Raw genomic sequence first — 17,297 nt, forward strand, 5'->3', positions numbered from 1 at the left:
GCAGCCCAGTAGTAAGCTCTTCTAAATCACAAACGACTGTTGACACAACACTATTTGCAACACCGCTAGATTGCAACTTGGCAATGTTGGAGGCACACATATCTTTTGCAAGTCAATTCTTCTCAAAACAATCCCTTTGAGTATTATCATGTGGGACACCAATGTCGCAAACCATTTGTGGAGCTTCTGACTGGACTGGAGAATCACCAACATGAGAGGGCCCTTAAAAGCTTAATGCATCAACTACTTGACCAATATCCTTATGAATACTATTCAAATGTTTTCTGAAACTTGAGTATGTTGAAAACTGCCATCTACAACCATCTTGAGCATAGACCAATCTAAACTTGGTGGCTCAATGACTGGCTGTTTCTGTGCAACGCTTGACACTAAAAGCACCTTAACATATATTTATCTAGTTGAGAAGTTAAGAAGTTTTGCCCTCAACTCTATTACGCTAGGGGCCTCTCTTGTTTTGCCTACATCAACATTGTAGATGGTTGTCTGCACAAATGTGTAGAAGTTGACAACAGCATCATTATATGTCAGGTTAAAGACAAAGTGGGCTTTGAACAGTTCATCAAATGCAAACAGACCCCTAGTTGCCTGGCAGGGAACAAGCCTCTTGTCCACCACAATGTAGTAGTTGTCAATCTTGCTCTGTCTTCTTCCATTGGCAAGGAGGTATGGCTGTCGACCATGACTCCCATCAAGATGGCCTTCAATGCTGCAGCATGACTGCAACACACAAAGGGTATTTTTAAGTCATTCTCCATGTTAAGACAATGAAGAGACAACCTAAAAAATAAATTACACAACAATAACTATCATCTTAGCTTATGAAAGTGCACTAGTCTGCCCACAGCATCTCTGTCACTGATCTTGGTCCTCTTCTCTCCTGCTGGTGGTGGGAGGAGATGAAGCAGCAGCAGGGAGGACATATCATTATCTCAGTCTGAGAGCAAGAAAAGGCAAACACCCCAAATCACATTGAAACTTTGCACAGCCCACGAGAGAAACCACTTACTGGTTTCGCTGTCATTCTCTGGCTGTTTTTCTGCAGACTTCAGAAGGCGACGCAAATCGGTGGACGTAGTCAATTTGATGACTTTAGGCTTTAATACAGTGTCCCTCTTTTCAAGGATCTTAGAGGATGTTTCAAATCAAATTGTATTTGTCACATACACATGGTTAGCAGATGTTAATGTGAGTGTAGCGAAATGCTTGTGCTTCTAGTTCCAACAGTGCAGTAATATCTAACAAGTAATCTAACAATTCCCCAATAACTACCTAATACACACAAATCTAACAAGTAATCTATCAATTCCCCCCCTTTTTCCTCTCTACCCTACTGAGGTTACATTTGCAAAACCCCTGGTTAACATAGAGATTCTGGGAACGTCGGAATGTGGGGGGAAATTAACTATATTCTGGTAATCCAAACAATTGAACATATGCAGTGGTACTTAATGAATATGATGTCAGTTTGGTTGTCATCTGAGACATTCTTATCAATGATAAGATGACAAACTCTACAGTGGAAAGTCTACACATCAGAGTTATCGGATTCACATGGAATTGTTGTTCAATTTAAATGTTTGAATATGAAATGATTTGTGATGTGATGAAATGTGATTTTAGCTTCTAAAATGTGAGATGTGGGTTTTCATAAGATATTGCTGCTAGCTCAGTGTCCCGTCCACGTGAAGAGACAGAGGTTGTAAACTATGACACACACCCCTTTTCTCCCTTCCTATATAAAGCCTTGACAACAACATAACTTCCTGTTCCGAGTATATGAGGGCGACGGTCCTATGTCAGAATGGTTCAGAATGAAGCCAACATCAGCATGAGCTTTGGTTGCGAATGGTATGAATTTTGAACTCTTATTCACTACAGAAGTGATACCTCCTAGCTGTTGAGTTAGTGACCGCAGCTGCAAACGCAGGTTAGGAAGGAACAGACAGATTATCCCGTCTATCACAAAATGACGTTAATACAACGCATCCAATTGACAACCAGAGACATTCTTCAAAGGACAGAGGACTCGGTTTGGCAACACTGCCTTCCATCTACCACCAACCTACTTAAGCGCAGCTCACAGTAAATATTTATTGCATTTTCCTTTTCCAAATAGGCGGTAATTTAGAATGCATAAGATACTGTATTTACAATAGCACAGCTTCGCCTTTGTTCCTGTCTTCCCGCTCTTTCACTCAACCCAGCCCCTTTTCCTTTGTGTAACAAGCTGTCATATCTGTTCCGCCCGCTAGGGACATTTTCCTTTATGACGTAATTTGTAATCAAGTTATGATTTAATTTTGAGTATGTGTGATTAGTTAGGTATTTAGTAAATAAATGATTAAACCCAATTTTGTATTGCTGATTCAAATTGTTAGCCAGGTTTCTTGCAGATAACCAAGAATTTACAACTTTCAGATGAGACTGAAGTAAGATAAAGATTAATGTTGACTGCTATGGATGTAAAATATTACTAGGTCTTTAAGAGTTTATTCTGAAGATAACAGCTCTATAAATAGTATTTCGTGGTGCCTGGCTCTCTAGTTAATTACATTTACATGATTAGCTCAATCAGGTGATATTAATTACTTAGAAATGATTTTATAGAATAGCATGTCATATCACATAATCCGGCATAGCCAAAGACACGACAGGGTGAATAAGAATATCTGTACATATAAGTATAATGATGAGTGATGGCAGAGCGGGATAGATAGGCAAGGTGCACTAGATGGTATAAAATACAGTATATATAGTTGAAGTCAGAAGTTTTCATACACCTTAGCCAATTGCATTTAAATTCAGTTTTTCACAATTCCTGACATTTAATCCTAGTAAAAATTCCCTGTCTTAGGTTAATTAGGATCACCACTTTATTTTAAGAATGTGAAATGTCAGAATAATAGTACAGAGAATGATTTATTCCAGCTTTTATTTCTTTCATCACATTCCCAGTGGGTCAGAAGTTTACATACACTCAATTAGTATTTGATGAGAAAATGGTGCCGGAGGAGATGGCCACCGTTTTACGGTCTCCTAACCAATTGTGCTATTATGTGTTTTTTTCGCGATATTTGTAAATGATTTTGTACATAATGTTTCTGCAACCGTATCTTACAGAAGAAAGTAGCTTCTGGATATCAGGAAAGCGATCACTCACCTAGGATTAGACAAAGATTTCTTCAACAACAACAACAACAAGCAGGACTCACATGATATTCTCCAAACACCCCTCAAGGTAGACATACCAATTATTCGTAAACGGAAGCAGCACAGAGGGCGAAGAAGACAACTAGGAAAGCTGCCGTTGCCGTCAATATTACTCGCCAACGTGCAATCATTGGACATTACTCTAGACGAGGTACGATCAAGAATATCCTACCAATGGAACATCAAAAACTGTAATATCCTATGTTTCACGGAATCGTGGCTGAATGACGACAAGGATAATCAGCTAGCGGGATACACGCTGCACCGGCAGGATAGGTCAGCACACACTAAGACGAGGGGTGGCGGTCTGTGCATATTTGTAAACAACAGCTGGTGCACGAAATATAAGGAAGTCTCTAGATTTTGCTCACCTGAAGTAGAGTATATTGTGAGAAACTGCAGGCCACACTACTTGCCTAGAGAGTTCTCAGCTATACTTTTCATGGTTATTTATTTACCACCACAGACAGATGCTAGCACAAAGACCGCACTCAGTCAGCTGTGTAAGGAAATAAGCAAACAGGAAACCACTCACCCAGAGGTGGCGCTCCTAGTGGCCGGAGACTTTAATGCAGGGAAACTTAAATCAGTTCTACCAAATCTCTATCAACATGATAAATGTGCAACCAGAGGGAAAAAAATATTCTATATCACCTGCACTCCACACACAGAGACGCGTACAAAGCTCTCCCTCGCCCTCCATTTGGTAAATCCGACCACAATTCTATTCTCCTGATTCCTGCTTGCAAGCAAAAATTAAAGCAGGAAGCACCAGTGACTCGGTCTATAAAAAAGTGGTCAGATGAAGCAGATGCTAAACTACAGGACTGTTTTGCTATCACAGACTGAAACATGTTCCGGGATTCTTTCCGATGACATTGAGGAATACACCACATCAGTCACTGTCTTTATCAATAAGTGCATTGAGGACGTCGTCCCCACAGTGGCTGTACGTACATACCCCAACCAGAAGCCATGGACTACAGGCAACATTCACACTGAGCTAAAGGGTAAAGCTACCGCTTTCAAGGTGCGGGACTCTAACCAAGAAGCTTACAAGAAATCCCGCTATGCCCTGCGACGAACCATCAAACAGGCAAAGCGTCAATACAGGGCTAAGATTGAATCATACTACACCGGCTCCGACGCTCGTCGGATGTGGCAGGGATTGCAAACTATTACAGACTACAAAGGGAAGCACAGCCGCGAGCTGCCCAGTGACACGAGCCTATAAGACGAGCTAAATCACTTCTATGCTCGCTTCGAGGCAAGTAACACTGAGGCATACATGAGAGTATCAGCTGTTCCGGACAACTGAGTGATCATGCTCTCCTGTAGCCGACGTGAGTAAGACCTTTAAACAGGTCAACATACACAAGGCTGCGGGGCCCGACGGATTACCAGGACATGTGCTCCGGGCATGTGCTGACCAACTGGCAGGTGTCTTCACTGACATTTTCAACATGTCCCTGATTGAGTCTGTAATACCAACATGCTTCAAGCAGACCACCATAGTCCCTGTGCCCAACAACACAAAGGCAACCTGCCTAAATGACTACAGACCCGTAGCACTCACGTCCGTAGCCACGAAGTGCTTTGAAAGGCTGGTAATGGCTCACGTCAACACGATTATCCCAGAAACCCTAGACCCACTCCAATTTGCATACCGCCCAAATTGATCCACAGATGATGCAATCTCTATTGCACTCCACACTGCCCCTTCCTACCTGGACAAAAGGAACACCTACGTGAGAATTCTGTTCATGGACTACAGCTCAGTGTTCAACACCATAGTACCCTCAAATCTCATCACCAAGCTAAGGATCCTGGGACTAAACACCTCCCTCTGCAACTGGATCCTGGCCTTCCGGACAGGCCACCCTCAGGTGGTGAGGGTAGGTAGAAACACATATGCCACACTGATCCTCAACACTGGAGCTCCCCAGGGGTGCGTGCTCAGTCCCCTCCTGTACTCCCTGTTCACCCATGACTGCATGGCCAGGCACGACTCCATCAGGAAACTAAAAAGATTTGGCATGGGTCCTGAGATCCTCAAAAGGTTCTAAAAAGGCCCTAAAAATTGTCAAAGACCCCAGCCAACCCAGTCATAGACTGTTCTCTCTACTACCTCATGACAAGCGGTACTGGAGTGCCAAGTCTAGGTCCAAGAGGCTTCTAAACAGCTTCTATACCCAGGCCTTAAGACTCCTGAACACCTAATGAAATGGCTACCCAGGCTATTTGCATTCCCCCTCCCCCTCTTTTACACCGCTGCTACTTTATTTTGTTATCATTTATGCATAGTCACTTTAATAGCTCTACCTTCATGTACATATTACCTCAACTAACTGGTGCCTTCCTCACATTGAGTCTGTACCAGTACCCCCCTGTATATAGTCTCGCTGTTGTTATTTTACTGCTGCTCTTTAATTACTTGTTACTTTTATTTATTTTTCTCATCCGTATTTTTTAAACTTCATTTTTGGTTAGGGGCTCATAAGTACGCATTTCACGCATTTCGGTTCATGTGACTAATAAAATATGATTTGATTTGGTTCGCTTTCAGGCTGTATCACTGTATCACTTCCAGCCGTGATTGGGAGTCTCATAGGGCGGCGCACAATTGGCCCAGCGCCGTCCAGGTTTGGCTGGGGTAGTCCGTCATTGTAAATAAGAATTTATTCTTAACTGACTTGCCTAGTTAAATTTAGGTTAAATAAAAAAGTATGTAAGTCTGTAGAAAGATACCTTCATCATGATATTTGATTGTGAGGCACAGGTCTGGATTGGCCTCAATCAGGTCCAGCAGGATATCCTCCTCCACCTCAGTTTAGGAATCATAAAAAATTGTATTTGGGCAGCAGAGGGCAGACAAAACCTATTTTAGACCACAAAAAAGAGAGACTAATAAGAAAACAGGGCGATAAGCCACCTAAGGGGCAACAGAATGGGTCTGATCTAAATCAAGCCCGAGGGTTCAATTAAGAAAATACATCAGACAATTCAAACAGTTGAAGTCAGAAGTTTACATACACCTTAGCCAAATACATTTAAACTCAGTTTTTCTCAATTCCTGACATTTAATCCAAGTAAAAATTCCCCGTCTTAGGTCAGCTGGATCACCACTTATTTTAAAACCTGTTAAGTCTACCCCCTCCTTTTTCGAACATTCTGTTAAAAATCGCGCAACATTTCAGCGTCCTGCTACTCATGCCAGGAATATAGTATATGCATATGATTGGTATGTGTGGATAGAAAACACTCTGAAGCTTCTAGAACTGGTTAAATCACGGCTGTGACTATAACAGAGCGTGTGTTTCATCGAAAAGCGCAAGAAAAACTGGTCACTGAAAACTGAAAAAAATATCCATGCGCCACTTGCATGTATTGTTTAAGGGGCACCAAATTAAATAGGTCCGAGATTGCAATTCCTACAGCTTCCACACGATGTAGCCAAAAACGTCATTTTCATTGACAAAAATCCTTTGTGTCATGACAAATAGATCCTTCATTCCGTCCAGCATACAGCAATCGATTTTGGAAAAGAGAAAAAGGGACATTGTTTTCTTGAGTAGCTGCTATTGAATACAGATCGCCCAGTGATCAATTTGATTGCTTATTAACGTTTACAAATACCTAAAGTTGGGTTACAAAAGTAGGTTGAAGTGTTTTGTCAAAGAATATAGGCAACTTATATAATTTTAAAAAATGACGTTGCGTGTTGGAAGAGAGCTTTTTTCCTGAACCAGACAGGCTAAACAAATGGATATTTTGGGCCAACATGGACGGATTTAATCGGGAAAAAGACCCAATTGTGATGTTTATGGAACATATAGGAGTGCCAACAAATAATATCATCAAAGGTAATGAATGTTTTATATTTTATTTCTGCGTTTTGTGTAGCGCCGGCTACGCTAATTTGTTTACGTCCCCTTCAGGTATATTGGGGTGTTGCATGCTATCAGATAATAGCTTCTCATGCTTTCGCCGAAAAGCATTTTAAAAATCTGACTTGTTGGCTAGATTCACAACGAGTGTAGCTTTAATTCAATACCCTGCATGTGTGTTTTAATGAACGTTTGAGTTTTAACGAGTACATTTAGCATTTAGCATAGCGCATTTGCATTTCCAGGTGCCTAGTTGAGACGTCTGCGTCTCAAGTAGGATCAACAGGTTTTAAGAATGTGAAATGTCAGAATAATAGTAGAGAGAATGATTTACTTCAGCTTTAATTTCTTTCATTACATTCCCAGTGGGTCAGAAGTTTACATACACTCAGTTAGTATTTGGTAGCATTGCCTTTAAATTGTTTGACTTTGGTCAAACGTTTCGGGTAGCCTTCCACAAGCTTGGGTGAATTTTGGCCCATTCCTCCTGACAGAACTGGTATAACTGAGTAAGGTTTGTAGGCCTCCTTGCTCGCACATGCTTTTTTCAGTTCTGCCAGCAATTTTTCTATGGGATTGAGGTCAGGGCTTTGTGATGGCCACTCCAATACCTTGACTGTGTTGTCCTTAAGTCATTTTGCCACAAATTTGGAAGTATGCTTGGGGTCATTGTCCATTTGGAGGACCGATTTGCGACCAAGCTTTAACTTCCTGACTAATGTCTTGAGATGTTGTTTCAACATAAACACATAATTTTCTTTCCTCATGACGCCATCTATTTCGTGAAGTGCACCAGTCCTTCCTGCAGCAAAGCACCCCCACAACATGGTGCTGCCACCCCCGTGCTTCATGGTTGGGATGGTGTTCTTTGGCTTGCAAGCATCCTCCTTCCCCCCCCCCCAAAAAAAACTATGGTCATTATGGCCAAACAGTTCTATTTTTGTTTCATTAGACCAGAGGATATTTCTCCAAAAAGTATGATCTTTGTCCCCATGTGCAGTTGCAAACCGTAGTCTGGCTTTTTTATGGCGGTTTTGGAGCAGTGGCTTCTTCCTTGCTGAGCGGCCTTTCAGGTTACGTCGATATAGGACTCGTTTTACTGTGGATGTAGGTACTTTTGTACCTGTTTCCTACAGCATCTTCACAAGGTCCTTTGCTGTTGTTCTGGGATTGATTTGCACTTTTAGCACCAAAGTAAGTTCATCTCTAGGAGACAGAACGCGTCTCCTTCCTGAGCGGTCACGGCGTGGTCCCATGGTGTTTTTACTTGCATACTATTGTTTGTACAGATGAACGTTGTACCTTCAGGCATTTGGAAAATGCTCCCAAGGATGAACCAGACTTGTGGAGGTCTACAATTTTTTTCCGAGGTCTTGGCTAATTTCTTTTGATTTTCCCATGATGTCAAGCAAAGTGGCACTGAGTTTGAAGGTAGGCCTTGAAATACATTCACAGGTACACCTCCAATTTACTGAAATTATGTTAATTAGCCTATCAGAAGCTTTTAAAGACATGACATAATTTTCTGGAATTTTCCAAGCTGTTTAAAGCACAGTCAATTTGGTATATGTAAACTTCTGACCCACTGAAATTGTGATACTGTGAATTAAAAGTGAAATAATCTGCCTGTAAACAATTGTTGGAAAAATGACTTGTTTCATGCACAAAGTAGATATCCTAACCGACTGTCAAAACTATAGTTTGTTAACAAGAAATTTGTGGAGTGGTTGAAAAATTAGTTTTGATGACTCCAACCTAAGTGTATGTAAACTTCCGACTTCAACTGTATATTCACCTTGATTGATGAAATCTCCATAAGAGAACCGAAGCTGCAACTTTTTAAACTTCTTGCTTTTTTTGTATTGGAACTTCACCAACATGCAATTACACACAATGTCATATTTAAGTTACATTTGGTTGCAAACATTTTATGGCGTAGCTGTACAATAGAAACAATCACACAACCTTATACCCTCTCCCAGGGTTACAGTGGATCCACCATTTGTTCCAAATGCCACTTTAATAATGTAATGTGGATCTGAGGCTTTATTTTCTAATTTAACTAGGCTTGTCTGTTAAGAACAAATTCTTATTTACAATGACGGCCTACCTGGGAACAGTGGGTTAACTTCCTTGTTCAGGGATAGAACGACAGATGTTTTATTTTGTCAGCTCGGGGATTCAATCCAACAACCTTTCGCTTAGTGGCTCAAAGCTCCAACCACTAGGCTACCTGTCGCCCCGGGTTTAGCAAGGCAACATTGAAGTGAAATCAACCAACCAAACTAGCTAGCTATCTAACTAGCTACAAAGAGTTACCACCACCACTCAAATCTATAGGTAAGGATCAAAGGGATCCTGCTGTGTATGTGGCTGCTATTATAGTAAACTGTGTTTGCATGCAATCAGTGGTGTATTCATTCCACTGATTCTGTTGAAAAATGTTTCTTAAACGGAAGCAAATGGAATGAAACGGGGATAACCATACCTGAATTTGTCCAATAGAAACTCTCGTTTGCAACTGTTGGATTAATGATTACACCCAAGATTGGCTAGATGCAGGCAAGGTTGTGCAAGGTGGTATGAATGTGTCAATGTCTGTCACCTTGATTACCCAAATTTCTCTCGACCTTTCATTTATAGGCTAGGTTGTAGCAACCTCATGATGGGCATAGGGAAATTTGAGTATCATGTAGTAGCCTAAACCCGTCGATGTTACATTGAGCTGGGTGAATGTATTGTAAAAGAAATAAGGCCATGTTCATAAGAAATGTAAAAAATCGCACTCCCTCATCTTAAACCGCACCGACTGCCACTGACATCATACTCTTGCAGCTACTCTCTCACAAAGACCCGGATAATAAATGAATTCACACATAGTCCATAGTTGCCAGTGAGTGGAGATCCTGTTGAACAAATATCACACTCTGTCATACATGGATATTCTTATCCTTCTCAATTTAGCTACAGTACAAAGCATGTTTTCAACTTTACTGCTGTTTGGCTAATTGCCTTTGCTTCCACATCAAACACCACAGCCATTGAATACACCTATATACAGAACATGATCTAAGTAGAGAGGCAACTCTCTGTATTCACTCAAGAAGAGGGCCTCATTTTATTGCACATTGTACTCTTCTGAGATACTATTTGTGATTCAAAATGTATGTATACTAGGCTACCTGGGGCAGCAGGTAGCCTAGTGGTTAGAGCGTTGGGCTAGTAACTGAAACGTTCCTGGATCAAATCCCTGAGCTGACAAGGTAATCTGTTGTTCTGCCCCTGAACAAGGTAGTTAACCAACTGTTCTTAGGCTGTCATTGTAAATAAGAATTTGTTCTTAACTGACTTGCCTAGTTAAAGAAATGGAGCATGTCAAGATCTATATCTCTGTTCCTCTGATAAAAACAACTAAAATTCACCCAACAGTGCCCTGTTTGGTTTTGTGCTATTTTCATCATTTACCAGTAATCATTTAATTTCAGTCAAATAGAGATGATCTCATGACAGAAATTAAAACATGGTGTCAGGGTGTTTGCATGCTGGGAGTTTGTATCTGCAGGATGGGACAATCTGAGAAGGCTTCTTAGCACAGCAGTCTGGCGACATGGCTCAACAGACCACCAGCAGGAACACATCACCCTCCTGCTCATGAAAAGGGTTGAGTTCTCTGTCGTTCAGGCTATTTCTCTATTTTTCTAATCCTCTCCTGGTTCCTTGTTTAATTTGGCATCTTTAGTAGGAAAATAAACTTATTTCTGTTTCTCTTGTAGTGTTAATAATATTCACCCTAGTGGAAGAAAAGTAGTAGTAAATACAATGTGGAACTCTTTGGCAACTTATCTTCAATGTATATCCCTATCCGGGGAGAGGGTTTATTATCTGATCCAGTTCCACTGTCTGAGTGTGCCAACAAAAGTAGTCAGTCCCATAACCAGTAGCACATACAATAGTACCACACATGAGGGGGGTTGGGAAATCGTACAACTTAGTTACTACCTAGTTCTTTAAAATTAGAAAGAATGTTTGCCCTCAATCCCTTCATTACATTCCACTGTCCATGGAACCTTCTAGGAGCTTTGGGAAACACTTTCATTCAAAAAGAGCTTGGTTCAAGAATTCACTTGATGAAAATACCAAACTCTTCAGGCAAGAATAAAAGCCAGAGGAACAACACTTCACCCCTTACTATGGCATGGATGGAAAGAAGTGACTGCCTAAATCTTGTATTTTGCAGTAAATGGTACATTCAATGTCAAAACAATGGATCATCGAGTACCACTTCCCTTTAGAGGGGATAATCATTGTTTTAAATTCATAATAGCATAATATTAATATACCTGACCTTTGTGTATGCAATTTATAGCACTAATGTTGATACAGATTTTTTTTAATCTCTGTGTAATTACTTAAATTAAGGCTGTTGGGAAGTCGTTCACTAGGGAAATAATTAATGTTAGACGTTTTGCAAACAATCATTCGGGGGCCGCAGTCTAACAAACTCTGAATCGTATCTTTGACCACCTGGTCATACGGTATGTTGAAGGGAGATAAGAACATGATAAGGAGTCATATTTGAAAGTCATATTTGCCTCTGTTGGAGACCTACACGTTTATGTTTTGTTATGTACTCAGCTAGCAATGAACCTATTTTTACTTCACAGCTTTTCTAATACGCCTCCACTGCCTGTTTCTCTCTGTTTCCAGATGTAAATCTCCCAGGCATAACACAGCGCTCTAATACTCCCCTCAGTGTTCTCTTGTACCGAGAGGGAGTGTGCTGCCTTGCTGCTTTCTCTGTATTCCTCCTGTTCTACTAGCTACTCCCTCCTCTCCTGTTAGTACGCCTCCCCGCTCACTCTTCTTAGATAGGCTCTAGTGTACCTACACCCTTCAAGTGTACAGTCTGTTGTCTGTGTTTATTAAACATCTGCCGTGCTACAATATGTTCCCATGTTCTAGATACATCCCACTGTTGCCACAAGCAGAGGCATTTGGAGACTAATCGCTCATTTTCAACACACACGCAACACACATACACACACAGTGGCTATATAAAATCATAAACTTTTCAAAGTTGTCAGCCATGTCATCAACATAAATATTATTGAGTAGCTGGAGCAGTATTAACTAGGAAGTACATGATCAGCAGCACCAGAGTAGGAGAGGAGAGGCATGATATTAGTGTGAATCCCCATGGGCACTAAAAGGGTTTGACAATCAGGCCTGTGGACACAACACAAACCCCTTCGTATGAAAGTTAAGACTGAACTGCTGCATTCTCCCACAGGGACGGTGAACCCTCGACTCTACCACGATCCATCCCAGAGCTGCTGCCTCATATTAGCCTGCATATTAGCCTGCACACTGAATAAACAAAGTAAGCCGTATACATTCTGACAAGTCCTCTAGTGTCTGCCATACCTTAACAAAGCTTCCCTTACTAACTGGGAAGTGGGCATATACACACAGGTGCCCTTTTGATTTGATACGTTTCTCAGTTCAAAAGAGGAGAATAATGAGAATTCTGAGAAATGGCTTTGGCATATGGAATATTAAAAACAAATGGCAAATTGGTTAGGTGAAATTGGGATCGTTCATCTCTTCCCATTCAATAGTTGAACCATCCATGTGATTCAAATTAAAAAACGATATTTGACACTAGTTCTCAACAATCAAAGTTTTTTCTACTAAGGAACATTGTATGTTATTCTACGTATCCTTTATTTGCAAAGCAATAAACCACTCCGTGAAGGTGCATCTCTTTGTTATGTACAAGAAACTGCAAACATAAATGTGGATTATTGAGTAGCAAGTTGTTTCTAATCTGATGATGTGATGGTGATGACAATCATAAGAATGATGCGTCAATGTGCCTATGTGGTATTAAATCATAATGGTTACCTTTACCCCATACTCCGGATTCTTTTACAGCTGGTTTACCTAGCAAATCGCATTGAATTAGTCACATCGGGATATCTTTAGCACCTTCAGTGTGGTGAATCTAGTGAACCTCTCCAGTATTTCCACAGAGAACAAACGCTGTGCAGCAATCCGCCACTCTGAGTGGGCTGTATTGAATGTTTACGACATCAACATTCTCTCTCCTGGGTGTCTAATAGGAATGAAGATTCCTGTTCAGGCCCACCAGAGAAGAGAAGACAGCTACTGTCTGTAGATTACGCTGGTTAGAGAATAGGAGTGTGCAGGTCTCTGCAAAGAAGGCTATTTTTGGAGATGATTTACACATTGCCTGTCTAGGAGGTGTGAGAGGTAGTGTTTTTTAGGTGGAGAGATGGGGGGCTGGCGGTTCATTGGAACTCATCAGCAACATCTTCAGCCTGAGACGTGGGTTCATTTTTTTCTCCTTCAGAGACGTGGGTTTGTTTTTTCTCCTTCACTGGGCCCTCAGGTTATTTTTCCAGGCACAGAGTTGTTAGTGATTTAAAATCCCTTAACCAATCGTGTTTTCGAAAAAATGTGTGAAAAAAGGAGACACTCAAGTAATAAATCATATTTTTGATGAAGAAGAGAGAGATTGCTTGGCTTGGAGTTTGATAAATAGCACAAAGTGTAATTATATTTTTCATGCAAGCCTCCCAAATTTCTTTAAGTCTGGAGAGACAACAACACAGTCAGGTGGACTTGAGGGAACATAATTAATCAACAGATAATCATTGGTATGCATCTCCCCAGAGATTTAGAAAATGGTTAAATCATGTCAATACTAGGGCGGTTGCAACATTCACTGTGTTTTTTGAACTGCTTCACTATCTGTCTTTCTGTCTACATGTTCATACCGTATGCCAGTGGATTGAAAATGGTTGATCTGCAATGCAGGGAATTTCATCAGGGAAAAGGAGAGAGGGGGAGAGTTTTCCTAATTAATCCTATCCTGAAGCTAAATGTAATCTAGAAGAGCATTGTGTAGATAACCAGATTCCTGGAAGGCAGTAATTACCGGTGGATTGTTACCTTACATAAACTATAATAGCAGATGCACAACGAGGGAACAATCATAATTAGATCGATAAAAATATATTTTGAAGAAGGAATAAGATGTAGCCTGTGCTGGATTTGTTTTTGCAGTTCATCATAAACTCCACCACAACCCATCCCCCACCAAACAACTTTGTAATGGGGAAATAATAAGAATACCTGCAGAACAGTGAATACATACCATAGTCCTACAATTATAATGTACATAGATTGGTAATGCATTGTAATATGATTGCAATATTATAGCTGATGATGCAGGACTGCTAGCAGCATAGGGCTGAATTATGGAGTTTTGTTTCCAGTGACCCAATAGGGGACCTAGTGAGTTCAGTCGGCCTCAAATGCAAGTGGATGGGAGCTTGCTCTTTCTATCTCAATCAATCAATGAAATGTATTTATAAACCCCTTCTTACATCAGCTGATGTCACAAAGTGCTGTACAGAAACCTAGCCTAAAACCCCAAACAGCAAGCAATGCAGGTGTAGAAGCACAGTGGCTAGGAAAAACTCCCTAGAAAGGCCGGAACCAAGGAAGAAACCTAGAGAGGAACACGGCTATGAGGGGTGGCCAGTCCTCTTCTGGCTGTGCTGGGTGGAGATTATAACAGAACATGGCCAAGATGTTCAAATGTTCATAGATGACCAGCAGGGTCAAATAATAATGATCACAGTGGTTGTAGATGGTGCAACAGGTCAGCACCTCAGGAGTAAATGTCAGTTGGCTTTTCATAGCCGATCATTCAGAGTATCTCTACCTCTCCTGCTGTCTCTAGAGAGTTGAAAACACAGGTCTGGGACAAGGTAGCACGTCCAGTGTATATCTCGCACCCTTGACTTCCCTCTCCAGAGGCGAGGTCACAGAACAGTAGCAGTGAAGAGGGAGCAGGGAGAAAGGGATAACTCTCTATCTTCTCCACAGAGAATATGGTGAGGGACCCTGGGACTGGGACACCTATGAGGCAAAGCAATATTATGGTTGAGATGGATAGAGTCTCTGGTAATGATGAGGAGAATAGTTATAGCATTAACCCTAGATCTGCCCATTACTGGAGTAACATTTCCCATAAGTCTACAGGCTACGTAGATAGAATGTGACAGCTAGATTGACAGATACACCTCAGGAGAATCAGTTTCGACTGGGTATAATTAGTTGGGAAAAGTTTACAGAGTACTGTAGGATTGAAGAGTGAAAACAGAATGTAGGATGGAGAAAACGTAGTGTAGGCCACTGAATAGATTGGACAATTGTCGGACCCACAAATGGCTTTCAATCTATTTTGTCGTCTGGAGGAATGAGTGAAAGAATCGTGGAAGCAGGAGAATCATGGGTCTGTCACTATGACAATGGCTGACCCTAGAAAAAACAGACATGAACCATGATATGAGTAATTTGATTTGATTTATTTGATATATTAGGATCCCCATTAGCCGATGCCAATGGCGACAGCTAGTCTTACTGGGGTCTGACACATAACGAAAACTACATTACAGACAAAAGACAAGACTCTATTTCTCCAGTGAAGAGAAAAAGAAACAATTAACCAGCCCAGTGACAGCATGGTCAGAGCACTGCCAGTGTATGCTTCATGTAGGCTACTTGGGTATAGTGGGGTAGTAAAACCACAAAATCAAAGAAAAATAAACTACTTGCATGTACAGTATCTCGGAGGGAGTACAATAACATCAGTGTGTTGTTGCATGCCATTGACTAAGGCCTTAGCTCAAAGGATCTCAACCGGAAGTGGCCCTTTGCACCTATAAGCTAGACTGTCATCACGCCCATTGTTGTCCATCTAATGGTCTTTGCTATTTTTTTTTCTTCCACTTTCACAACCTATTAGTATCAGAGTTGGGGAGCCGCTGCTTTGTTTTCTGATCCATTGTGCTGCCCTGGCAGCTATTCACTGAACCAGAGGGTATTATTCCTGCATTGATTGCACAGTTCATTAGCATGCCCATAGACTCTGTGGCATTTTGGCAGGACTACAAAACAATTCTCCTGAAATGTTTCTCTGAGAATTAGAAAGCCTTGGCTTGTTTGCTATCCAATGGACGTATGCTGGAGCTCCCTCACTTTCTTTCTGCTGCTGGATACCAATGCCTCATGGCACGGGAAGGTTTCGTTTGCTGCTCTCTTTTGGGAATTGTGTAAGTGTATTGTGTGTGTCAGAGTCTAACACACCAGATTAGGAATGGTCAAAATGGGATTAGGTCACGTGCAGTGATGTAGTGGTAAAAACAATTGGTGGATAAACGTTGATTGCCAGAGTAAAGGATCACTCCCTAAACTTGCATTTTTCCGCCAACAACAAAAAAAAGGGTAAACGGAGTTTACTCTACTTGAGTTTAATTTTTGATGGCCAACTAAACAGTTTAATGAGTCATGTGGATACTTCCATTGAAAATTGAATTCCTTGATACGCTATTGGATTCATACAATACACAACAAAAAGAATGCTGTGAAAAAGTAGAAAGATGAATATCAGTAAATGTATGCTTGCCCAGTAAGCAAGATGTACTTAATGTATTTTATAACTTACTGAAAGCCTTACAATGCTAAAGTTGAACAAAAATACATCTATGGAGAGAAACATTTCAACTATTCGCAAATTTTCAATTACGAGTGTAGGTTTGTTACGAATTGCTACACAATTTCCCCAATCTCATTGGCACCCCCATAAACTGAATCTATGGTTTTCCATGTCTCAGCTATGCCCCTTGTGGTACATGACAATATTTACTTAATACCTTACGTTCATCATGCTGTGAAATATTACACCAGCACAATTTTTATCTTGCATCCAGTCATCCATTAAAAGTCCTGAAGATATGAATAGGATTAGTGTTGTTGGTTTAGGCGAGTGAAAAAAACTCTACTTGGCCCTGGCCTACTTTCAGTTGATACAGAGAACTAAGAAAGAGGGTGATTCTAACAATGATGAACCTGCATTTAGATAGAGTTTTGCTGTAGCTATATGCAGATGCCCTGTGCTGGTTTACCAATATAGTTATTTCTGGTGCTGATGCCCGACAGGTGTTCCCTAACAATACTCCAAACTACATCAGAGATGGTGTACCCTGATAAAAGGTCCCCATGTACTGATTATAAACTTTATTTATACTCTGTTTTAGAGACAGCCTAGACAGATCAGCAGATCAGCTAGTGTAATTTATCCATGTC

General features: G+C 40.9%; 1 protein-coding gene and 1 pseudogene across 1 annotated transcript in view; one reads left to right on the top strand and one right to left on the bottom strand.

The window, feature by feature from the left end:
* The window catches only part of LOC110531212 (metabotropic glutamate receptor 4-like), a 108,781-nt gene that overhangs the window by 49,918 nt on the left and 41,566 nt on the right, over positions 1-17,297 (top strand). The window lies entirely within an intron of this gene.
* LOC149981284 (uncharacterized) lies at positions 412-13,033 on the bottom strand (annotated as a pseudogene).

The sequence above is a fragment of the Oncorhynchus mykiss genome, chromosome 9 (genome assembly GCF_057628025.1).
Source record: "Oncorhynchus mykiss isolate SJ-2025 chromosome 9, ASM5762802v1, whole genome shotgun sequence".
NCBI lineage: Eukaryota > Metazoa > Chordata > Actinopteri > Salmoniformes > Salmonidae > Oncorhynchus > Oncorhynchus mykiss.